This window comes from Dipodomys merriami, unplaced genomic scaffold, assembly GCF_024711535.1.
Source record: "Dipodomys merriami isolate MVZ:Mamm:240054 unplaced genomic scaffold, mDipMer1.0.p SCAF_11, whole genome shotgun sequence".
Lineage (NCBI taxonomy): Eukaryota > Metazoa > Chordata > Mammalia > Rodentia > Heteromyidae > Dipodomys > Dipodomys merriami.
Genome location: NW_027202382.1, coordinates 22,186,377 through 22,206,150, shown reverse-complemented (window position 1 = coordinate 22,206,150; position 19,774 = coordinate 22,186,377).

The window sequence follows — 19,774 nt, the reverse complement described above, 5'->3', positions numbered from 1 at the left end:
GTTCTGTGGAATATCTACAGGGGAAATAATTATAGTGAATTAGAGCCAGGAAAGAGTCAAAGAGTTACACAGACAGTAATGTTCTGTGAAAAAGATAAGCAAAAAGTTTGAGCATAAAAGGTGCTTAAACTAGAAAACTAGGGAGGAAGAATAATAAAACCAATAATAAAATCAAGTAATTAAGCAGGAGGCTAGCTCTAACTGGAAGACATGATGAATGGGATTACCATGCAGTTAGTAGGAGTAGTCCAGGATCTGAAAAATGACATTTTTGGGTAGTAAAGGTGTAAAAGCAGTGTCTAATAGAGTATAAAGTTTAATATCTCTTATCTTTAATGTTTGGCAACTAAGGTATTTTGGATTTCAATTTTTTTCAAATTCTGTAATACTTACACATAGCTATAGACAATGAAGTTTTCATTTATGGCATCATGTTTGTGCTCAGACGTTTCATATTAAAAAAATGGAATGCTAGATTAAGCATGCTCAATCAAGTCATAGCATACATGGGAGGAAAAAAAAAGAAAAAAGATTGAGAGCTCAGTGAAAGAAAATCAGAAAAGTTATAACAAGACCAAAAATTTCAACCCTCTCCACAAAGTTCCTGTTGGGCTTGCTGACTCTCCCAATTCATTTAAGATAGAACCATTTTGAATCTATTCAGGACAACTGGATTCCAACGCACTGGGGGATGAAAAGCTATTACATGTATAGAAAGAGATGAATTAAAGATGTTTAGAATTAATTGAGCTATGGACACTGTCTCAGCCTTGAAAGAGCTTAAAGATACCCATGAAGAGTTTGATAAATTCTATAGTAGAAGCATTTTCAGCATGTAGTGTGAAAGGAGCAGCACGAATACAGAAAGGGTGTGACATTTTAGTTACTGGGGAAGAATGTTAGGAAAACTACCCAGAGTTAATACATGAGTAGGGTATCTAGAAGGGAAATCAAGAATTTCTTAGGAGGGAAAATGAGAAAAAGCATTTTAGTAAAAACTTTTTTAAAAGGAGTGTGAGATCATGAAAATATAAAAGAACATGGTATGTTGTAGAACTGAAAACAGAGAGAAAATTTGAAAGGGAGACAGGCAGATTGTGTCTCTCGTGGAAAGAGTTGCATATGCTATTATAAAGCAGCAATTTGTGTGTTTTTTAAAACTATGAACATGACATACACATGAATGTATATTATATATAATATATTATACATACTATATATAAAATTTGCATTACATTTTGTAATTGGACTCAGTTTTTATGTTTTCTTTTAGAGTTTGCCTCTTTTATATCAGTGTCTTATTTACAGAAACCTACAGTGACAGATTATTTTCACTTGTCTATCCACAATTTTTCTAACTGAAGTCAGATCTATATTCCACTTTATGCTCTAGCAAATAAAATGAAGACACAATGAAGCAGCATAAGTGAAGAACATTACAGGAAATCTATAATAATAATATAACAAAGTTTTAACAGAAATCAGCTGATTCAGAAATGTTATTTTGTTATATTTTTCTCTGGCAAAACTACTTATTTATTGTAAAAGTAGGACAAACTTTAAATACAGTGATTTAACAATCTACCACTAGGTTGTGTAGGCACTAGGTTTAAGGTATAAAGGAAGGAATAGATCCATTTTAAACATTTATTTATTTATTTATTTATTTATTTATTTATTTATTTATTTATTTATTTATTTATTGTGCTGGTCCTGAGGTTGGAACTCAGGGTCTGGGTGCTGGTCCTGAACTTTTATGCTGAAAGGTGGTGCTCTACCACTTGAGCCACAGCTTCACTTACAACTTTTTTGGGTGTTAATTAAAGATAAGAGTCTCATGACATTTTTACTGATGTTAGCTTTGAACCATGCTCTTCATATCGCTGCATCTTGATTAGGTAGGATTTTAAGTGTGAAACAGTGGTACCCAGCCCAACATTTTTAAAACTTTAAAATCATATATTTCAAATGTGAGTTCAAAATCAAAATTTATTCATCTTAACTCATTTCCACTATACTTTTTCTGAAAAGCCCTATCTGCTTCTCTTTAACACCACATAGCTCCATATAGCTGATTAGGTAACCCAGCTGTTTGGGCAACCATAGCAGAGAGTCTATGGATTTTCACTAGAAGTTGAAAGTCTTCTGAGATCCTGATCTTGAGAGAGAATGAAGGAAGATTCAGAACATTGTACCAAGTCATTGGACCAATTTTGGATAAGCCAAAATTCTGAAAATATTAGAGCTAGTATTGTTTCATAATATTACCTAAGTTGAGAAGAATCAAGATACTCAAGTGAGAATCTTTAAGAAAACAAACAGGTAGAAAATGAAAACCCAGTGTTTAATAGTGTTAATCTTAAAATTCAAATAAAGAAACTAAAAACCAAGGTCAAAAACCCATAGTTCAGATTTAGTGTTTTCTATATCTTGCCAGCAAAGGACTCACTAGTCAAACTTCCAAAGTGGTTACAATGAATTAGACTTATGGCCTACCTTATGAAATTTCAGGTGTGGGTTGTACTCTACTCTAGTGCATTCTCTCAAGAATCACAGGTGCATATTAGAATTTTATGACCCTTTTAATACTCATAATCACCCAATTAGTTCCTATATTCAGTGTTTCTTTATTACTATACATATATGTTTTGAATGGAGTCAGTCTTTATAATGGAACAACTAATCTTTTTTGAGGAGATAGATAAAAATATGAATGCATAAGAAATATGCAATTTCTAGTAGATATACCATGTAACATGATTCACCACTAAATTCCTTTTGTTTAGCATCCACATTCTGTGCAAAGACCCAGTCATAGCTTTATTTTTCTTATTCTGTAGTAACTTACAGCATAAATAAGGCATCATATAAAAACCTATTTGGATTCATCTCCATCTGCTCTATAGGAATTTAATCCAAACTCAAATACTTTCCCTGTGGTTCACTCATTCCCTGGTAATGCCCTTGTTTACTACAATAGCATGTACTGTTTTCCTTGTCTTCTGCTCTCACTCACTGTGGTGTTATGCCTTGTCAGTAACTTTTTCAAAAGCATGAGTTTCATTATTGATGTCTTCTGGCACACACTGAAGCCAGTACTAGCAAAAGTCCTAGATGTTTGCATCAAGGCAGACAGTGGCAGAGGTGACATATCTGCACTGATGCTAAAGATGGCACAGTTTACCACGTGCTTGCTTAGCAGATGTCAGCTATTATGTATGTCTATTGATTGTCCTTTATTCTGAGATACTGCCTCCCTCTTGATATAATTAAAATGTAAATGCTCCAACCCTAGCACTGAGCATGATCTATGAAAGTCTACATATTTTGAAAAGCATCCTACCTCCTCATCCTTTAGCTGCATGATGCACTTGATGCTGAATATATCTTTGTAGACTAAAATTTGACTTGGGTTTTGTGACATGGCAAGGTTGAGTTTTGCCTGAGAAATAAATGATAAGGTCATTTTGGGGACTCTCAGCTTGCTGCTTGAGAGAATAAATTCTGTGTAGAGAAAGAGGAAGACAGAAAAGACCTAGAGAGACCCTTAGGTCCACTAACTTCTGTTGTAAGTGTTGATTACCAATGTTCAGCTTCAATTCTGCCTTCCCTATGGTAAGTTATATCTACACTGAGATAATTTAGTTATCGTCCTTATGGAGTCTTTGCCTAAATTAGAGTTTCTATCACTTTCATAAGGAGGAAACATTACTGTCTACTGTAATTTGTTCTTAGGTCTTTTTTTGCTAGATATAGAACGCACTAACATTTGAACAATGAGTTTTGCCATGTCAGGCAGCGCATATAGTTCTCCAAAGGTAAATAGAGTATTAAAAATATGTAGTTAGGGGTTAGGTGGCAGGATCAGTGCAGAAATTTTACTTTAGGAATTAAAGGAAAAATAGTTTTAAATTAGAGAGCACTCAAGATATATGGGATTTGAAATTTAAGCAATACAAAGCTTAAAGTTCTTTGTTTATGAAGACATCTCAGAGCAGTGTGATAAACAGCGATTTTGTCTAGAAAAATGGATTCTGATTCTCCATGGGTTTTAGATATTAGCAGCACTAGACTTGGAAAGTGTGGTTGAGAGCTTAGAACCTTGTTGTGTTTCTTATATATGTCATGCCTCACCAAAAACTATAATAGAAAACAGTTTGTAGTCAAGTATGGACACTACTAGATTGTGTTGTAACAGTTTAGCATAGTTGCAGAAAAAGGAAGATAAGATTAACAGATTAACAGATAACATTTTATTCTGAAGGAACATTTTGAAAAGGTCTTGTAATGCATCCCAGTCTGTCCTTAAATGCATGATCCTCTTGCCTTTGCAGTGTTGGGATTATAGATGTACACCATCATACCTCTGAAAGATAACCTTTTGAATTGAAAGCAGTCTATCATTTGCTTCTGTACTATCCTTTTAAAATATAAATCCTTAACTGGAATGAAGTGTAAACATTACTCAGTATCTATTTTGTGTGAATAGATTTCAGAGATTGGACATTATCTAATTCTACAAGGGTAAATGAACATGCCATTTGGAGAAATTAGGTGTTTTTGTTTTTTCTTTTTTGTCGGTTGTGGGGCTTGAACTCTGGGCCTGTGTGCTATCCCTGAGGCAAGCACTCTACCACTTGAACCACAGAGCCACTTTTGGTTTTCTGGGGATTAACTGTAGATAAGAATCTCATGGACTTTTCTGCCTGGGCTGGCTTTGAACTGCAATCCTCAGATCTCAGCCTCCTGAATAGCTAGGATTACAGGCATGAACCACTGGAGCCTGGCAAGACATTAGTTTTAATATATACCTTTTAATAACTTATGGTTCTAAAAGATGAGATTTTTCTTTTGCCCTTAGAGTAACGGGTTGCTGATCTGAGCATTGCAGTACTGTCCTAGAATCATGTGACTAGAAGCACTCAGAAATATGTGGTGTCATTTGTGGGCAGCTCCCATTGGTATGGTGTAAGAGTTGCATTCAATCACTCTGTCAGAACAATGACAGCTGGGAGAAGGAGCCCATAAAGCTATTCATCAAGCTCTGAAACAGCTAGCACTTTATTTGTCCGGAGTTATTTACTAGTGGTTGATGATGACACAGTTGAGTGAGGCAGAAGCTTATGAGACTTTTTGAATTTCTGTTTTGGAGAGAAGGGCATTTTGAAAGAGAAAACTCTTGGTTCTTAAGTACATCCATATCCATTTTGTATCAGGGGGTCAAGCAGAAAAATGAACCTACTATAATATATAAGTAATTATAACTGTATAAGAAGAACTAGTAGGAGCATATGTTGAACACTGTCCTCTAACTTAGATTTGAATCATTTAATAGTACAAGTATCTCTAAACTCAGTCATCACTTCTAAATATGGAGGTTTGGCAGTGTGTGTGTGTGTGTGTGTGTGTGTGTGTGTGTGTGTGTGTGTGTGTGTGTGTATTTGTGTATTTTTGTCTGTATACATGTGTGTTAGTTTTCTATAACCTTAATAATAACAATATGTGTGATGATCAACTTACAAGAAGAAAGGGCATATCTTAACTCATACATTTGGAGATTTCAGGTCATAATTGGTTGTACTGACAATAAATGCAAAATGCTTACTGGACTGTGGTGAGGCAGAACGCAAGCACTGGAATGTGTGGCTTACCTGCCTGATCAAGAACAAGTATGAGTGAGGAAGGGGCCAGGGTCCTGCAGTCTTCAAAGGTGTGTCCCCAGTAACCAAGAGAGCTTCCACTATGCACTACCTCTCAAAGTTTCCACTCCTTCCCATTAGCAACATGCAGGAGAGAAAAAAGCCATCAATACATATGCAGTTGAGAAACACACAACATCCAAAGTATACTAGTTCAGAAATCTTTATTTTGTATTAAAATATGTAATTCTCTGTTAATATTAACTTTCTATTAGTTTTTCAAAATTCCTGAGGTCACACATCTTGATGAATTACTCTAGAACTTCTGTACAATATTAAAGGCAGCATGAGTCATCTATCTACTAAGAATAGAATTTTTTGAACCAAGATTTCTAAAAACTGCCGGGCACTTGTGTCTCATATCTGTAATCCTAGTTACTCAGGATACTGAGATCCAAGGATTGCATTTCAAAGTCAGCCAGGCAGGAAAGTCTGTGAGACTCTTATCTTCAATAAACTATCCAGAAAAAAAACAAAAACAAAAACAAAATCATATATCCCCTCAGCGGATGAATGGATAAGGAAAATGTGGTTTATACATAAAATGAGATTGTATGCTTCCACCAGAATGAATGACACTGCCCATTCATAAGGAAATAGAAAGTCTTGGAAAAATTTTATTAAGTGAAGTAACCCAGATCCAAAGAAACAAAGGCTACATGTTTTCCCTCATTTGTAACAACTAGAACATGTCTTGGATATTTTTAGCAGAGGATCACAATGGCTCAATACTTATATGCATATGTCCTTTTATATAAAATGATGTTTATCAAATGGAAATAGATATTTTTGTCAGTTGTAGGGCTTAAACAAAGGTCCTGTCCACTGTCTCTGAGCCTCTTTGTGCTTAATTAAGTCTAGTGCTCTGCTAATGAGCCACAGCACCACTTCTGGTTTTTGAGTGGTTAATTGGAGATAAGATTCTGCTGGAGACTTTTCTGCCAGGGCTGGCTTCTATCCATGATCCTCAGATCTCAGCTTCCTGAGTAGCTAGGATTAAAGGCATGAGCCACCGGCATCCAACACAAGAGGTTTTTGTAAGTGTACTGTTTGCAGTTATTTCTGTTTTTTCCCCCTTTGGCTTATGCACTGTTTTTGATTGCTGTACCCCTTGTCTTGTATATAATTTTATCTCAGTTGGGGAAGGGAAGGGGAATCACAGAAACAGTGGGACAAAGGGTGAACCAGTGCAACAATGATACTGACTAGACACTACACTGGAAATGAACTTTACAACTTGGAGCAGAAGGAAGGCATCAGGAGAAAATGAGAGGGGGGGGTAACACTGTTCAAAAGGAAATGTATTCATTGCCTTACATATATAATTGTAACGCATCTGTACACCACCTTTCCAATCATTATTTAAAAGCCAGAAGTGGCACTGTGGTTCAAGTGGTAGAGCACTAGCACTGAGCACTAAGAGGCTCAGGGATAGCACCCAGGCTAGGCATTCAAGCCCCAGGACCAGAAAAAAAAAACAAAAATGAACAACAAAAAACACAACAAACAAAACAACAACAAAAACAATAAATATGATTTAACCATATCATCATAATAGTTTTAAATTATATTTCCAATGGTATTGAGCAGGTAGCTTTCAGAAGCTTGCATCTGGTAGCATTTTTTTTCTTCAGAACCGGGTTTTTGAACACAGAATCTCATGCTTGCTAGTCAGTCTCATTGGCCCTTTAGTCATGTCCACCTGCTTTTTGGTCAACTTAGTTTCCTGATAGGATTTCATGCTTATATCCAGGGCCAGCCTTGGATTGCAGTCTCATATCAATGTTTTTCATGTAGCTGGAATTACAGATATGAACCAAGGTACCCATGTTATTTGTTCAGATAGAGCATATCCACTTTACACCTGAGGCATCTTCAATCAGAAATCTTCCTGATGTCTATCTCCCAAACAGATGAGATCACATATATGAGCCACCATGCCCAGCCAAATGGTGGCATTCTTGAAAAAAAATCACTAAAACATACCTTGATATTTGAGTTTAAGTTCAAATTAGTTTGAATTTTCTTTTTTGTTAATGTATAAAATATATGGCCTAAACTGCCAAGAGCTTTAATTAAAAAATACTATAACTTTCAAATATCTGCAACTAAGAATAAAATATTGTATATTTCTTTAGCTGATAGCCATCTGCATCAGAAACATTCAAATGTCAGCTCATCAGAGTTTAAAAGGACTTCCTGAACAGTAGTTCACTGAAATAAAAAAAAAACAACACAAAAGAACTTTAATGGAACTAGTGTTGGCTTTAGGCTAATTCTCAAAATACACCTACAAATCCATCTCCCAAAATGTCTACTGCAGAAGAAGAGCTGCACTGGTTTTACAATTTTTATGGCAAAGGTTAAAATAAGTAATTTCTACAACAGCTGTCGACATACAGTCTGTCTTCAGAGGCTGCTTCCCCTAGAGAATTTTATTTCTTCAACTGTCATAATTAGAATTTCATTTACAGTGACTACTCAAGGAAATCTGGCAGCAGGCGACAGCCTGGGTCACATTTTAATTACGAATGTATCTTTCCTGTCTGAAGGTCCAGAAGTTTGTTGCTAGTCCTGTCACAGGAATCCCTTTGCACTATGAATAAATTAAGTATACTTTTCAGTGGATCGTGGTTGTTTCTTAAAATTCAGCAAGATTTATCAGAGCATTAATAGACTTTTTGCTGTCCCACTGTAAACCAATGGGGTGCAAGCACATACATTTCCAGGCAATTAGAGCAGTGAGCTGTGTTCACATACACACATTATCTGTGACAGATGAGCATCACCAGGAGGGAACTTTCATGTGTTTGTCTATTTATTTTCTTTTCTTTGTTAAACAAACATTTACTGAATATCTACTTTGAGGCTGAGAGCTGAACTTACAGTTGGGGGTACAAAGTTAATAGCACTATCTTTTCCAGAAGACGTACTAAATTTGGTCATAACTTATCATGGAATGCATAATACAGTGGAATTATACACATGAAACTTTGGGGACACCAAGAAAAAACAATTATTTGTGAAGAGATAGGAATGGCATGATGGGGTGGTGGGTGTAGAATCTCAGTTGATAAGGAATTTGATAGATTGACAAAGAGAAGGAGAAAATTCTTGACAAAGGATATCCCTGTAGAAATAAAGATGAGAGGTGCCCTAGCTGATCCACTGACAATAAAATGCAAAATACTTTTGCATATATACCAGAATATACTGAATATAGTAAGAATATATTATATTATTTGGGCTTCTTGTAAAGAAGCAGAAATGTACACATAATGACCAAGACAAAATAACTGAGAAGGACAGAAAGGTTTATTGTGGCTAACAGTTGCATAGGTTTCATTAGGGTTTCTTATCCTTGTCACATTAGACTCTATAGCAAGGCTGAAGAACATAATCAGGAGCTCACGTGGAGTGAAGAGGCTCATATTATACATAGCAAGGCAATGGCAGATGTAAGCAGGAAAGTGTACTGCTTTTTCCTTCAAGGACAATTGTGAAATGACCTATGTTCTACGTGGCTCCACCACTTAAAGGTTGCACTACCTCCTAAGAGTGTCACAGATTAATGTTGGTATTCCATTTAGCACACATGGTCATTGGGAGAACATATCAAATCCAAACAATAACATGCCACTAGTTTATTTGTTCTTAAAAACAGATTTTGATTTTCAGTTTGTCAGAACTGAGGATAGACAGCCCTGCTTTCTTTTGGTTAGGATATTATTATTTATTCTCTGATCTCATCACTGGCATCACAATTACTATGCTGGGTCAAATTGGGTTTGTGAGGTTAATTCCTTTGACATGGCATCATGGAACATTTGTTGGGTCTCAGAGATGGCAGTATATGACATTTCTGAATGTTGGATAGTGTCTCCCTTCTCAAGATGACATCAAGCAATATCAGCCTTTGTTCTGAAGGTGCTGATGAGATAAGAATTCCTTCCCTAAAGCACTACCATGGTATGTAGACTCCAAGTTTCTTCCCTAATTGGGATGCAGCTTTCCAGTAACCACACTGATGGAGTTTCCTGGAATTATTGTAGCAGAGACAAGTTATTTCTTTTTTGTGCTGTTGTCCCAAGTGTCCATGTCTTCAAAGGCTCCAGTCTTTCCCTTCCTTTGTTTATTATCATTTACCTTGAACTGCGTCTATCCAGTTGCTATTTTGGTTCTTTGTTGAGGAGCAAGGGAGTTCAGGACACTTCAATTTAGCCATTTTGGGATAGGTTGTTTGTTTCTGGATTCCATCAGGGCCACAGATTAATCTTTCCTGATGTTGATATTCTGTTCAGCAAGGAAGACAATCTGATTGTTGATTTTCAGGCCAGCAACAATTGTCAGTATCATGATTGATGTTACTTTTCCTCTATTCTCTCAATTTCGTGCATCCATCAACTCATCTCTACATAGTGAGGCCACTTGAAAGTTTGTTTTCAAGGGAGTAAAAAAGCAATTTCTGTTGGTTATAAGTCACTGGAATTTTAGAGTGAAAAGTATTGAAAGAGAAATAAATATTACCAAAAAAGAGAAATAAATATTACCTTTAAGATAACATTTAAATAATTAAAATATTACCTTTAGTTACTGTCACATGCACAAACATGGCCAATATACTTCCATTTTTATAAATTGTCATATGCACAAATAATGGACATGTTTGTGCATCTGACAATAATTTATTGCCAGTTCAAATCAATTTATACAAATTTTCATAGATGCATTATGATAATAGTTACTAATGGGGTGATGTTATTTGAAGTAAGCAAATATGTTATCAAATCAATGTTTAGAGATAATTAGGTTCATACTAACCTGGCTGTACGCTTTTTAAAATATTAAAAAATACTCAAGAAAATGCAATATAAAAGGTACCAGTAGATTGAAATGTTTTAATTTATTTCTTTAACAGTTGAGAAAATTATTATATTTCAAGAAAAATATGACTATTCCTCAAGTGAGAATTTCATTAAGTTTATCTCAAATAGTAGATTGGCTGTAATCAGATTGCCTTTTTTACAAACACAAATGTTATGTAAAAGTTTTAATACTTCATATTTTAAGGTAATTGAATTTCTTTTACAATATAAACTTGTTTTCTGGTTTGGTTTTTGATGTAACTATTTTTTAAAGTATTTCCTGTGTTTATTTTCCCTAAGTGACTCCTACAGACTCCTACAGTAACAGTTATAGTTGTAAAGTGCATTTTGGAAGTGTATTTGGGTGCTTCTCAAGCTTTCTTATACACTAATTTATCTATATATGAATGTCCATTTTTCCACCAATAGATGTACCTAGGTAAGAGTCAATGATGAAGAAACTGCCCAATTTTCACAACATTTGGTTGTAGCACATACTTTCCTCCTCCATGCATTTTCCACTCAGAAAGTCTAATGCTCCTCTTTGATCATTTCTGTTTTATTTCTATTTTACCTAATGGAGAAATGAATTATAGAGAATACTATTAAAGAATTGGTCAAAATGGTGGAGAAAAGGATGCTGATTAAAAAGAAGGCTAATAGCAGAGTCTTTTGTCCAGGAAAAATACGACTAGGAAGAAATTTGTGAAATATGTGGAGTAAAACCTCTGAGTAGTTTTTGTTTTTTCTATTTGAATGACCAGAATTCACATTTTGCTATTGACTGAACTGCAAACTTATTTGGACTTCACAAGATGCACCAATTGAAGTAAATTTTATGTTCCAAATTGGTGCATAGCCAACATGTTGCATGCTGTAGGCTATTCTGGTCTGTAAAAGTGTCTCAAGGTTTCTTTGTTTTCATGACATTTATAATTTTCAAGATTGAATGTCCTTTGATTTGTATTTTTCTAATATTTTTCTTCATGACTAGGCTTTGCTTTTGAATTTGTGAAAATATCAATAATAGAAAGTATCTTTTTATTATATAATCCCAGGAAATAATAGTATCTACATGACATTAATGTTGATGTTAAATTTGATCAGATGGCAAAGTGTCATTTGACCATTATTTTCTCTACTGTAAATTGTTAATTCCCTCTTTATTCTGTTCTATGGAAGAGTCACTAGATTTATTTTAAAAATATCCTTAAAACTGGGTACCAATCACTCAGAATTCTAATCCTAATTACTCAGATGTTAAGATCTATAGGATGGCAGCATTATTTACCATAGCTAAGATATGGAACCAATCCAGATGCCCCTCAATAGATGAATGGATCAAGAAAATGTGGTATGGGATTCTATGCTTCCATCAGAAAGCATAACATCACCCCATTTGTAAGAAAGTGGAAAGACTTGGAAAAAAAATTATGTGAAGTAAGCCAGACCCAAAGAAACATAGGCTATATGGTTTCCCTCATGTATAATTTAGCACATGTCTAGCATAGTCCTAGCAGAGCATCACAATAGATCAATAGCTATGTACATATGACCATATAGAATGATGTTAATTGAGCCGGGAGCCTGGTGGCTCATGCCTGTAATCCTAGCTACTTAGGAGGCTGAGATCTGAGGATCGTGGTTCAAAGCCAGCCCGGGCAGGAAAGCCTGTAAGACTCTTATCTTCAATAATCCACTAGAAACCCGAAAGTGGTGCTGTGGCTCAAGCAGTAGAGCACTAGCCTTGAGCTGAAGAGCGCAAGGACAGTACCCAAGCCCAGAGTTCAAGTCCCACGACCTGCCCCCCCCCCAAAAAGAATGATGTTAATCGAAATGAAATCCAAGATATGGAAACAAGAGGTCTTTTTGTTGTTCACTTTGTTGTCATCAATATACTGTATCAAATATTTTCTTTTTTCTTTTTTTAATTTTTTACTTTGGTTTATCCTTGGTAGTCACTGCTTTTGATTCTGGTACCCTGCCTCGTGTGTGTGTGTGTGTGTGTGTGTGTGTGTGTGTGTGTGTGTGTGTGTGTGTGTGTGTGTGTGTGTGTGTGTGTGTGTGTGTGTGTGTGTGTGTGTGTGTGTATATATATATATATATATATATATATATACCTGATTTGGTAAGGGAAGGGAATAACAAAATGGTGGAACATGGACTAAGGGTGAGACATGCAAGACACTCTGCAGGAAATGCACTTTACAACTTCCAGGGGTGGGAAGAGTAAAGGAGGGAGGAATAGTGGGAGAAAAAATGACGGAGTGGGTAACAATGTTTGACAAGAAGTGTACTCATTACGTTACTTATGTAACTGTAACCCCTCTGTACATCACTTTTACAACAAAATAAAATAAAATAAAAAAGATGTATAGGATGGAAGTTTGAAGCCAGTGTGGGGAGAAAATTCCTTAAAAATTTATGTCCAAAATAAGAAGCCAAATGCCAGACAGGTGGGGGTGTGGCTGAAGTAGAATCTGCTGAACAATTGAATGGCTCTGAACTAAAACCTGGTTACCTTCAAAAAGAAAAAAAAAACAAAACAGGGGCTGGGAAGGTGGCTCAGTGGTAGAGCGCTTGCCTTGCATGCCTGAGGTCCTGGGTTCGATTCCTCAGCACCACATAAGCAAAAAGAAAAAAGCCGGAAGTGGTGCTGTGGCTCAAGTGGTAGAACACTAGCCTTGAGCTGAAGAGCTGAGGGACACCGCTCAGGCCCAGAGTTCAGTCCCCATGAAACGGACCAAAAAAAATCATTGAGTTTAGAGTGGGATTATCCATACTCTTAAGAGGGAATTATTTACATATAATATTTAGAATTCTATAATAAATCTTCTGCAATAAACTAGTCACCTATTAATGTATCCAAATGTATGTCTATATAGTCTTGTGAATATTTATTTGCCATTTTGGGGATATGATCCTATATTCCATTATTTATTTTGGTGTTTGAGTTGTTCCAGTTTTACCCACTATGAGGTTTTCCAGTGTAAATTCTTTGATCTGCCTCTATCCTTTTGTTTTCTTGAGTAATCTTACAATCATATGATGATCTACACTCATTTTTCTTTTGGTCCAATGTTAGAGCCAGCAATTTTCCCAAGAAAATATAATAACCTTTTGAGAAGGAGGTCCTTAAAAGCCAAAATATAGCAGTGGGTTGCCACTTTATGATTGGTGTGGTATCATTTCTAACCCCTATGAATGTAAAGTTAGTAATGAATACTTTTAGTAATATTCTATGCATAAATGGCCAAACATGTATGTACTATTTTCCTCAACAATTTGTAAAAAGTAAAGATTTATGTGATATGAAGAGAAACCACAGTATCCTAACTCACCTGTAAAATACAGCACACTACTATGGTTATTCTTTCTATGATTTTAGTTGCTGTGGTCACCCATAGTCAGAAAATAATAATTGGAAATAAAAATTCATAAATTGTAAAGTGCTTACTTTTTGTGCAACATGATGAAATGTTATGTCATCCTCTTCCATTCCACTTGAGGCATGAATTGTGTCTATATTTAGTATATTCAAACCACATACACCACCTGCCCATTAGTCATTCAAGAGCTGTCTAGTTTATGGAATGGAATGTCATGTTGCCACCATGCTTGTTTTAAGGCAACCCTTATTTATTATATAATTGTTTCAAAACCTAAAGGTGGCACTGCTGGCAATTAGATATGCCAAGGAGAAGGTGAGATGGATTTTCTTTAAATAAAAGAGAAAAAGTTCTCTATTTAATAAGTCAAAAATAAATGTATGACAAGATTGCTAAAAGCTACAATAAGGATCCCCCTGTAATGGTTTTCATTAGATGGCATTCTGAGTGTAGACTGAGTGGGAAAATAAGCATTGTTTCTCTAGTTCTGTGCCTGAGCTTCCTATCCTGTGAGAAGACACTAAATACACCGTGGACTTGCTTCAGATGGGACTTGTTATCAAGGTCACATTTTCTCTGAATAACTGCTTAGTTTTGGTTAAGCTTTCCATATCAAATGGTACATTATCAGTAGCACACAGCAAAATTTGCCACAATTCAAGGTTCTACAAAATGTTTTCTTGTTCAGAGAATAGGAAATATGTCCAGTTTAGGATGACCAGAATGTCCATGAGATATACTCAAAATACATTTACAGGGAGCATCAGATGACACTATTTGCTGTTTTCTGGGCATCAGTCCCTGTGTTAAAAACAAACTGAACTTCCTTAATGTGAATTACTTAAACCTGCCTGGTAACTTGAGGCATAAATCTACTGGTACCACAGTAGATTTACTTTCAGAAAAAAACAAAGCACCTCTGTGTGATAATGGATCCTATTAAACACTCATCATCATCTGGTGTCAACATCAGTTATCAGAGATAGAATATTCTCACACTGGTCCATATGTCATACCCACCAGCACATGACATGGGTAGAATTAGATGTTTTAACTCAGTTTGTGCTTCAAAGCTTAAATGGATCTTTTCACAGACACACAGAACTGGTGTTCTTTCCATTTCACATACAGATTATTGAGAAAATGCCAGTCTGTGGTTAATATTCACTACTTTGAATGTTGACTGTAATTCTAGCTCAAAAAAACTTTTAATGGCTACATTGGAGAAGCTGCATCTACAGTGAAAACAAGCCCTCATGCAGGGAAAAATGAGGGAAAAATTAAGATAATTGAAGTTGGGGTTCTTTGACCAAGTACTGTGCCATTTTTAGAACACAGATATAGTCGAAATATTAGCTACTGAAAGTGGTTTACCTCGTGTCTTGTGAGAAAGTTTATGCAGCTCTGAAGAGTGAAGTAAATGGCAAAAGCAGCAAAGCAAAAGAAGATCAGGTTCTAAGAGTTACTGTGTGGTTCAGTAATTTCTTGTAGATCACACGGGCAAAATATTACTAAATATTAACTTTCAAAATTCCTTTGAGACTTCTTCAGTCACTTATAGATGTCTTAAATTTATGATCTTCATTTTTTAGGCTTTGGGTATTTTTGTTTTTTTTCTTCTTTGACTGATTGCAAATTTGTTTTCATTATGATCAGAGAACGTACCCTGTATGGGTTTAGATTATATTAAATTTACAAGCCATTGTTTTATGGCCTAGGAAATATATCTTTGTAAATTTTCCATGAATTCATGAAAAGGAAAATGTACACTTCTGCACATATTCAAAAAAATTAACTGCCAGAGATGCTTGTACCTATATTTGATCAGTTTTGCTTACAAGTAAGATATAGACTTAACTCAACTTTTCATACACAGATGAATGAGAAAGAAAATGTGGTAATTATATACAGTCAAATGTTACATAGTTTAACCTAGATGATATTATACTAAATTAAATGAGCCTGACACAGAAAGACAATATAGTAGTACTCTATTCACTTATGCAGAATCTAGAAAACTTGCACTGGAACAAAGCAGAACAAGAATAGTGGTTAGCTAGGAGAGAGCATGAAGGAAATTGGGAGACATTGGTCAAATATCACTTACTTTCAATTATAAGATGAATGAAGAGATTAATGTACGTAATAGTGACTACTGCTCATAGGTACCACATTGATTACATAATGTGAAAAAATATCAGAATTCATGAATAACTTTAAAACAAGAGGAATTAACTACTGAGATTCACTGATAGATGTCTTAATTGAGCTCAAATAGTAAATTTATGTAAAATTATTTAGAAAGTAAAAGGAAACATTTCCATTTTTTAAAAATCCATGATCCTATAGTAGATTTGGATGTGATAGTAGAAAAAGACGGTACACCAAGTGATCAATTAAGAACCTAGATATTCTTATGAAAAAATGAGAAAAGAAAGGGCAAAAAAGGAAAGAAGAAAGATGATGAGGAAGCCAGAGGAGTAGGGAGAAAAAGGTTAGGTTTTAAAGCAATCTGTTTAGCACCAACATTGACTGTTCAGTGACATAATTTATTGTTATCCATATTTTCTCCCAAAACTCAGTTTCTTGTTATTTCCCACTATAGTTGGGATTTTTGCCAATTTGGTTAATCTTAGTTCCATAACTAAAATCTATCGATTTGATTAACTGACCACATTATACACAATGGTGCTTCAAAAGTGTCTCCCTTCCCAGTAACATGAAAATTAACATATGAAAATTCAAAAGTGTCTTTCTTCCCATAGTAACATATGAAAATTATCCCAGATTCAGATTAGTAGTTTATTTTATAGTGACATTTAGCCATTCTGACAAGTGCCTAATTATTATATGTTTCTCCATAAAGGTTGTCTCTGACACCATGTATAAATCAAATAAATGAAATCACTATAAAATATTAGATTTTTATTCTTGCTGGCATCTGTCAAATTTATTAGTACTTTAGTACATTTTTTGATTGTGATGAAGACAACATTATTATTGCTAGGATTCTTTTTTCTAAAAGGATATACCAGGCAGATGTTTATCTCTAAGAAAATTAAGTCTAATGGCACAAGTCTCTACATTGTCCTACTGTTAAAGTAGCATGAACATCTCATGTTTGTTTATCTTTTTTTTTTTAATTGTATTTTATTTTATTTGAGAACATACTGTACAGAGGGGCTACAATTACATGGGCAGGATAATGCATACATTTCTTACCAAGCATTGCAGCCTCCTCCTTTGTTTACCCTTCACTTCCCTTCCCCGCCTCCCCCCTCCCCCCACCCAATTATACCCCCCTCCCCCCACACAATTATACCCCCCTCCCCCCCCACACCGACATTGTAAAGCTGGTTTTGACATGACATTTTGTACTTCTCATTGTTGCAACAGGTCCACCTGAATCCTTAAACGACTTGTTTGTCCCCATCTCCTCCACATGTTATACTGACATCAAATATAGTGAAAGCGGGGGTTACACTGTGGGGGAGGGACATACAAAGCAACAAAGAAATAATCTTATAAATGCGTTAGAAACACATGCATGAAAGAAACGAAAACATTAAAATACATATTTAAGGGTTCATTTTCCTAACATCACATTATGTGACCTTTTCCGCTTGACTCATACCTATACTAGATATTGCAAATAAGGGAAACCGTGGGAACTATGCTTCTTTGGGCCTGGCTTACTTCACTTAATATAATTTTTTCCAAACCTTTCCATTTCCTAACAAATGGGGAAATGTCATTCTTTCTGATGGAGGCATAGAATTCCATTGTGTATATATACCACATTTTCTTGATCCATTCATCTACTGAGGGGCATCTGGGTTGGTTCCATGTCTTAGCTATGGTAAATAATGCTGCAATAAACATAGTTGTGCTGGTGGCTTTAGTGTGGTCTTGTTTGTAAACATTTGGGTAAATGCCCAAAAGTGGGATTGCTGTGTCATAGGGGAGCTCAATGTGAAGTCTTTTGAGGAACCTCCATACTGCTTTCCAAAGTGGTTGAACAAGTTTACATTCCCACCAACAATGAAGTAAGGTTCCTTTCTGTCCACATCCCCTCCAGCATCTGTTGTTGTTAGAGTTCTTGATTTTTGCTGTTCTAACTGGAGTGAGGTGGTATCTCAATGTTGTTTTAATTTGCATTTCTTTTATGGCTAGGGATGTTGAACATTTCTTCATGTGTTTATTGGCCATCCTTCTTTCTTCTTCAGAGAAGCTTCTCTTTAAGTCTTTCGCCCACTTATTTATTGGGCAGTTGTTTCTTTGAGGATTTGTTGTTGGGTGGTTTAATTTTTTGAGTTCCAAGTATATTTTAGATATGAGACCCTTGTCCGTTGTATGGCTAGTAAAGATCTTCTCCCAATCAGTGGGCTTTCTATTGATCTTGCCAGCTATGTCATTTGCCCTGCAGAAGCTCTGCAATCTTATGCAATCCCATTTGTCCAACCTTTCTTTGATTTGTTGTGCTTCCGGGTCTCTATTCAGAAAATTCCGACCTGAGCCAAGGAGACCTAGGGTTTCTCCTATTCCATCCTGTAATGTTTTCAGAGTGTCTGCTTTGAGTTCAAGGTCTTTGATCCATTTGGAGTTGATTCTGGTGCAGGGTGATATATAAGGATCTAGCTTTAGTTTTCTACATGTAGTTAACCAATTTTGCCAGCACCATTTACTGAAGAGGCTGTCTTTCTTCCATTCTATTGTTTTAGCTTCCTTATCGAAGATTAGATGGCTATAGGTCTGTAGGTTCATTTCTGGGTTTTCAATTCTATTCCATTGGTCCTGAGGTCTGTTCTTATGCCAAAACCAAGCTTTTTTGATTACTATTGCTTTATAGTAGAGTTTGAAATTTGGTATTGATATTCCTCCAGCAGTGTTCTTTCCGTTGAGGAGCATTTTTGCTATTCGGGGTCTTTTATTGTTCCATATGAATTTTTGGATTGCCTCCTCTATTTCCTTGAAGAATGAGGGTGGAATTTTGGTAGGTATCGCGTTGAATTTGTAGATAGCCTTGGGAAGTATTGCCATTTTCACGATGTTAATCTTGCCAATCCAGGAGCATGGGAGGTTTTGCCATTTTTTAAGTTCTGTGTTGATTTCCTTTTTCAAGATTTTAAAGTTTTCATCATAGAGGTCCTTCACTTCTTTGGTTAAGTTAATTCCTAGGTATTTTATTTTTTGTGGGGCTATTACAAATGGAGTTGCTTTCCTAATTTCAGCCACACTTTTCTCATTGTTGGCATATAGAAAAGCCATTGATTTTGGGGGGTTAATTTTATAACCTGCTACTTTGCCAAAGTTTTGAATCAGCTTGAGTAATTTGGGAGTGGAGTCTATGGGATTCTTTAAATACAAGATCATGTCATCTGCAAAGAGGGAGAGTTTTATTTCTTCTTTCCCTATTTGGATCCCCTTTATGTCTGCATCTTGTCTTATTGCTGTAGCTAGGCATTCTAATACTAGATTGAAGAGAAGTGGAGAGAGTGGGCATCCTTGTCTTGTTCCTGAGTTAAGAGGAAATGGCTTTAGTTTTTCACCATTGAGTATAATGCTGCCTGTAGGTTTGTCATATACAGCCTTTATTGTATTGAGGAATGTTCCATGGATTCCTAATTTTTCCAGAACCTTCATCATAAAGGGGTGTTGGATCTTGTCAAATGCTTTTTCTGCATCTATTGAGATAACCATGTGGTTCTTATTCTTGCTCCTGTTGATGTGATGAATAATATTAATTGATTTGTGTATATTGAACCAGCTTTGCATCCCTGAAATGAATCCTGTTTGATCATGGTGTATGATTTTTTGGATG